The 7,378-nt window shown below is 46.1% G+C and overlaps 1 long non-coding RNA gene across 1 annotated transcript; it reads right to left on the reverse strand.

The window, feature by feature from the left end:
• On the reverse strand, positions 1-1,594 carry LOC308177667. Its single transcript, XR_013939295.1, has 2 exons — positions 1,350-1,594; positions 1-406 (listed from the first exon to the last, which is right to left on the reverse strand). It is a non-coding gene; the product is annotated as an uncharacterized lncRNA (long non-coding RNA).
• Between the last annotated feature and the right edge of the window lie 5,784 nt (positions 1,595-7,378).

A 7,378-nucleotide genomic window follows, 5' to 3' on the forward strand; every position in this document is an offset into this window, starting at 1 on the left:
AAATGCCTCCTATCTCCTCCTCCCCCTGCCTCCCAGATGGCCATTCCTTTCATTTGCTGGGCAGGTTCCTTCCCTACGCGCAGCTGTTCCCAACTGCAGCCAAAAATCAAGACGTTGGCACTCATTAGCTCTACTCAGTCCTTTCATCCCGAAGTCAACGGGACACACTTAAAGAGCATAAGTGACAGGAGTCAAGTTTAGGCTGAGGTACAGGTGGCTGGGACTCGAGAGGCCATTCAAGCAATTAGTTCCCCACTTACAGTCTTCTTTTTTTTTTTCCTGGTAAAATACCATTTAGATGAAATAAATTTTGCAGATTGTACGTCAGTTGAAGAGCGTCATCTTCTACAAACACATCTTGATGCCATTCCTGTTGTATCAAGCAGGATACCAGTACGACACCCACCTTCCGAGGGAAAATAAAACTATTTAGAGGAGATTCAGAATCAGTTGAGAAAACAGTGTGGGTTACAGGAATTTTATATTAGTTTTCCTTAAGAAAAAAAAATCAGAATTTGAGTCACTGACATGTTGTGGAAAACTTTCAGGGACAACGAATAATCACTCTGAAAATAGTCTTGCAGTGATTAGCTGTTGTGCGGGGTGCTCCTTATTTATGGCTGTTATGCAGCATGCACACTTCTTGTGGTCTTGCTTTTTTTTCTCCAGTAAGCTCAAAGTTGGTGAGATCTTGAAATTGGGAAGACCCTATTTAAATTCTAGCCCTAACACTCCATGCAGAATCTTGTGGGGGTCATCTAACCTCACGTACGGTGCTGCAAACAGCGGCAGATGGTTCAGGTGAGGAACAAGGTCCTCCATTGCCTACTGAACACGGGCAGCCTGAAAAGACACAGACAAATTTCTGCTTTGGAGCAGGGATTAACTTGCATGCTAAATGGATGGAAAAATGGATGGGGCTGGGGGCGAGCGTAGGGAAGCCTTGCACAAAGAGGAACTGACTTTTCAAAAAGAGAAAACACTTTTTGATGACCTGAGCTAAAGATAGGATGAGCACAACCAGCAGCTTTTTAAGGCAGCACATCCCATCTTATCAGCAAGACCCCTAGAAGGGGAAACAGCTTTCACCGAACACGGCGTTTTACAGAGCTCTTCCTCCAGCCACCAGCCAGCTCTAACAGGGCAACAGGAAAACACACCTGTGAGCACATGCAGGGCTCAGAGCTGGCTTTCCCCAGGCCACGGGACGCCCCACAGGGCCAGCAGCTCGCTGAGCCCCACCGGGGGGCTGGCTGCACCCCACAAGCCCAGAGGAGCCTTCCCTGAAGGCTCCCCCATGGCTACGCCCGGGTACCACAGACCCACCCTTTATCATTTTGACTTCTGACCTTGAGACGGGTGCAGGGCTTCCCCGCCACCATCATCGCTTCCGTCCAGCTCCCAGCAATGGGGATGCTTAAAAAAAAAAAAAAAAGGGCATTGCGGTGATAGATTTGTCAAGACCAAGGGTCAAGTTTATGTTGATCTACAGGTGTCAGAAGGGTACTGATCCAACGATTAAGGTCCCCGAGGGGTCACCATAAATCCTCAGGGGGATGAGAATACCACATAACTTATTTGCAGATATTACAGACGTAACCAGATAAGGTAGAGCAACTGCCCAGCAAGCACCCACAGACACAGCCAGAGCAACAGGTGATGCCAAAATGTTAGTTTCCTGTAAGCCTCGGTGGCCAAACATATAAAAAAGGTGAAAACAACCCATTCGGAATAAGGGCATTTGTTTCAGCTTAAATTGGGATATCTTTGGCTTAAACAAGATGAAAGTCTGTGTAAACACAGTCCTTTTTGGTCACATTATTTCCCTAGCAGTCCTGGGTTATGCCTGATTCAAGAAATACTTTTGGGAACGTAATTACTTTGCAGATGGAAAAGCTGTTACACGAGGTGCGGCAGATACAGGAAAATAATTTCCTGCTCCTCATTTCCAGCTCCTCAGCGAAGGCTGATGCTAAAGTTTTCCAAAGCATTTGACACCAGTCGGGTGCGATCGCAAGCCCTGCAGCCAAGGAGCAGGCAAGCTTTTCCAGCAGTGGTGGCTCAGTGTTCCTGCAGCTCAAGCACCCAAGGCCAGCAGTTACTGCAGAGCACGATGCTCAATCCCTTTATCACGGCTCCTCTCCCTGCGGCCGTCAGAGCAAGTTCTAATTTTAAAAAGCAGCGATACGGCCCCGGTGCAGTCCCGCATAAATACCCGGCAGCTAACTGTAACACAAGTGTGCACGAGCCATTATGCGGTTGGCTACACAGAGCTGTGCTGAACAGAACGCAGAAAGTTCGCTTGCTAACTTGAAGCTCAAAGTTTTTTTGCCAATTTTATTTTTAGAATAACATGGGGATTAATATATCAGATAAATACTTTGGATTAACTGCAGTAATTTTAATAAAAGCAAGTCAATAATTAAAAACCAAGTTTTATCTAACTCTGTTCCTTTGGAAGAATAACCCCTAGCATAATAAAATCAATACACTGTCCTTTGTGATATATTCCAAAGGAAATCAGAAATATATAGGAATTAAGGAATCTCATTGGGATAGAAGAAACTCAGTTTAACTTAAAATAGTTTTGAGTACCAAACTGCACACTATCTTTTTCATAAATTCTACATAAAAAATTGGGAGTTATATTCCAATAAAGCAAAAAAAAGCTTATTATGAGAATAATATGCCATATATCTGGGTGCAGCACACCTCAGTTAAAATATGCAGCTGTTGCCAAAACCCAAAGATTAATCATTTTGGAAATGTTTGTAGCATCTGCGTTGCAGTTTATTGTGCTTCTGAGTGATGGTTAGCACTGAAAGCAGAACACCTCGGTGTGTCCAAAGGGGGGCTTTCCTCTGTGCGAGCCTCTGCTCTGCTTCGCCAACACAAGCAGGCAGCTCACTCACGTACTGAGCGGGCACACGCTGAAGTATTTTGCTGAATAGTGCCCAAAAACATCTAAGAGCATATACAGCAGCATATATCATGGCTGGTTTCTCCCTGCCCAAAGGCAGAGTGTTATTATATATTCTCCGTTATATACTCTATTATATTGAGCTCTATATACTCTATTATATTCAGCATCGACTCATTTATGTTGAAATTCAACCTCATGGAACGGGTCTTCGCTTTGTTCCGAGGAGGCGCAGCGGGGTAGGTGAGTGCTGAGGCGGTGCGGGGCTGAGCAGAACTTTATTTCACAGTGCGACCTAGTGGTTTCTGGGATGAACGATCACCGAGTCAGGAGGCGACCTTGTACGAGCTCAGTAAGAGGCAAACCCAGACCCGTGTAAACACAAACCTGCCTGAGCGGAACGGGAACTGGGTATTGACATTGCAGGAGAGGGGAAAAAAATAGAAAGCAGGGAGAACCGCGTGAGATCACTAACCCGGGCAGTTCCGACTGGATATTTGTCTATAAATTCACATTGGCAACCCACACTCCAGCAGCTGGATCCGATGCCAGAGAGGTAGCCCCTTTATTCGACAATTAGGACTTTTCCTTCCTCCCCGCTGCTGGAGATTAGCACGGGAAAACTGAGCTAGGGGCACCGGAGGCCTTTCAGAGACTGTCCCTCCCTTTCTCAGTATCAAGATGTCAACGCCAGGCTCTGATGAGAACTTCAGACAAGCCTCTTTGAGCTTCCCCACATTTCCTGCCAGCACAGGGGTGCTCTGGAACCAGCCAAACAGCCTTCTCCCCCATCAGAAACCTTTCCAACCTCCTTTCAAACTTCCCTCTGCTCCGAAACAGGTCAGCAACTGCTGCCACTGCCTTCTGCACAGCCCAGTACCATCTCCTCCCTTCCTCCATCTGTATCCATCCATCCATCTTCCTTCACTGTGGGGGCCTTGCTGCAGGAGCCACGCCATTGCCGTGTGCTCATGCAGACAGAAAACAGCAGCGCCCAGGTGCTACACCTAATGAGATGAAGTCTCATTAAAACCCACCAGGGTAGACAGGGAGCCAAGTCTGGCAGCATTTGGTGGGAGAAGTCAAACCCCAGTACGAGACAGCCGCCGGACGTGACGGTTTTCCCATATTTAGGAAGGGGAGAACGATGCTGGCCTCCCCGGGCAATGCCTCCTGATCGCCAGATGAAAGGAGTCGTGTAAGTACTAAGTAGTATTAATAGTCACAGGCGCAATATGTATATATGGGACTAATAGAGTCAAACAAAACTTCAGTTATTTCCAATAGCAACATTTGTACAATGCCATCGACACTCAACTGCTGATAAGTTGGACACACTTAAGGAATTTTAATAAGCCTCTGAAAAGGTTTAACTGATGTGAATTAAGCCCTGAGATAATTTAGACACAGGGCTATCATTCTTCAGTTAAAAATAATTGATCGTGAATTGAAACACCCCATCTAATGCCCTAGTGTACAAAGGCAAAGAAAATGTTATTTGTCACCAGCAGCACCTGGGGCTGATGAGCACATTTCTGGAGCAAGCTGCAGAGAGTCGGAGGTGTGCACGGGCTGCAAGAGATACTGAGCGGCTCCACTTACCTGGGGGAGCTTTTTCTTCCACCGGGTCCATGGACAAGGTACTTCATAACATTGGGATATGTTAATTAACAATAAGGGTCTGGTTTCTACTACAACACTAAATCCCATGCCTTACGCATCATAGGTCAGTGTGGAAAGGGCTGTTAACATCGGCTTCGATCCCCCAAAATAGCTCTGCCAAAGCGAAGACTTAAAGTTTATAAATAAACACAGAAGTTTTTTTTTTTTTTTTTTTTTTTTGCCCCCTTCCCAAAACGAAGCATTCTGTATTTACTGTTGGATGTTTTTGGTACTATACTCTGCTGGCGATTTCTCTCTTAAAGCTCACTAACATTTGCAGACTCCTCTAACAGCGGTAATTTAATGTGTGTTTCACAAGGCAGTAACACCAAAAGCTCTTATTGCAGTACGTAAACATGAACATCCACATACATCTTTACAGAAATTAACCGACTTGCAGTTTTGACCAAAAGTGAATTCCCATTTGCTGTCTTTCATTGCGAATATTCTCTATTTGCCTACAGAGCTATCTACAGTTAGGTCTGTGGGAGATCAGGAGCTAAGTTTGGGTCAAAGTCTGCTATTTAGTAATAGCAGATACCAGTACCAAGACAAAACTATTAAAAAAATAAAAATCAGCACATAAAGAAATCCCCTCCCCTCCTTTTGTGGCTGGTTTTGAAGAAGCAGACAGCTTACTGGCACAAAGCAGTCGCTAACTGAAAGCTGGGAGTCGCTGGCGTCAAACTACTCGCATTGAGCTACCTGCATTTGTGCTTCAGCTATTTTCAAATATACTCTGACATTTAAACTAACGTGAGTAACATTAAGATCTTTGGCAGCACACACAATTGTATATCCAAACGATAAGAAACAAAAGAAAAATGCTTTGTCGAACAAGGCTCAGAAAGGAATTCATTTGTTTAATCCCAAATACGCAGCGTTGTATTGGAGCACAAACTCAGACGAAGGCAAGGCTCGCTTCTCTTGGATGCATTAAGTATTTGCTATTATCAGCCACGGGATAGGAGGCCAACTGGATCAATAGCCTTACTCAATATAGAAAATCTTATCTCCATTTCAGACCAGCTAGCAATAATGTCAGCACCTAGATGCCACTGACAGAGTTATCTCAGATCAGCAGCAGCAACAACTCCTGGGGAGTTGGGTGACACCTACGAAAAGCCAATAATCCAAACAGAAATTTTTTCCCCCGCTGTCCTTTTTGAAGATAAAGGGAAACCAATCCACCTCTCCGCTCGTTTATCAGGACCACAGAACAACACTCCGCAGGGGCCGCGGGTTTCAGTTTCAAATCTGCGTTCCCGTTGGGACGACGCAGAGCGAGGACCTGGCGGGCACAGCGAGCGCAGACCCCTGCAGGGGTCAGGTCCGAAAGCGTCCCTGCACGCGATACGTAGCCAGCACGCTGTTGAAAAGAAGCAAGCAAAAAGCTTTCATGTTGTTCTATATATATGTGGTTCTATCTATAGGGCCTGGTGTGCGCTGATCCCCGCGGAGACGTTCTCCCTGCCTGCCCTTTGGGCGCTTATCGCGGGAGCGGAGGGACGCACGCAGCATTATCACCAGGCCAGGCTCAGAGCAGCCGAGTGGCATTTTCCTTTCATGCAGAAACTGACACCAAACGCAGGGCAAAGCGGCTCGCAGGACGGCGGCACAGCCCGCGACCCTGCCTGGCAGCCTCGGAGAAGGGAGATAAGCGGGATGTGCGAGTCAGCTCCGCTGCTGCGGCAGGAGACAAAGGTCGGCAGCGATAGCATCTGATCGGTCTCATGCTGCAGGTTTAAAAATAAAAGGGAAGCCCAATTGGAGGGACGGGACCGCGGCGCTCTACGTGACGCTGAAGTGCCACGGTACCCCAGGGAGAGCCCTTCACCAGGTTCACTTCTCACAACCCCTACAAAATTGTTTTCAGTGACTTTGCAAGGCTGCATAAGCCTCATGATTTACCCAGCGCTTTGGCATCCGATACTCATCGCTTCATGAGAAGTGAGACCGGTATTTATTGCATCTCTCCTTCGCAGTAGTACCCGAGGTCTGTGCTGGAAGCGTGCCATTCCCCTCGGCTGCCAGTTGCATGAAACCCATTTACATGCAGCACCAGAATTAACATACTAAGGAAGGAGCCTATCAAGAGCTGCAACATTGTTGAACTTGTAATTGAAGCGTAGGAATAAGCATCCTTCAAAAAAAACTCAGTAAGTCACCTATCAAGAAGAAATAGATCAGAAAAACAGGTCACCTCTGATGATAAAAAGAACTAAGTTCATTAAATTAGCAAAAAAAAGCACATAAATCTAAGAGACTTCCTACCTATCCAGGTGGGATAGCAATGGCAAAAAGTGGCTAAACATACCATGGAAACAGTCTAAGTGAAACTGGACTAAGAAATATTCTTTCTAAAAACTAGGTCCTTATGGATGTGCCCTTATTAATCAGGGTGTCTGTAGATTTAGCCTTATTCAGAACATAAGAACGAAACCAGACCTTTGTTACCCAGATCCTCGCTACCCATTTAGATAGCAGTGAAATGACGCAAGAGCCCCTGGATGCACTCATTCAGCCAAAAACCTGACAGCACAGTGGGACCAGTGCAGAGATAGCAGACGGAGCAAGAGCTGGTTCTGCACTTCCCAGCTGCAATTAGTCCACGAGTCAAAGACATTCACAGTGTGGAATGCAACTAGAAAGATGACAGTGCTCCAGATACCGCAGTATAACTGGAAAGGAGCATGAAAAGTCTGCCTTCACCACCTGCGAGCATTTTAGGTTCAGTTAACCTTCCTGTTTCTCTACAGATCATGACAAATCTTGCAGCCATCAAGTCTTGGCAAG

Source organism: Anser brachyrhynchus (assembly GCF_964034855.1).
Source record: "Anser brachyrhynchus genome assembly, chromosome: 14".
Taxonomy (NCBI): domain Eukaryota; kingdom Metazoa; phylum Chordata; class Aves; order Anseriformes; family Anatidae; genus Anser; species Anser brachyrhynchus.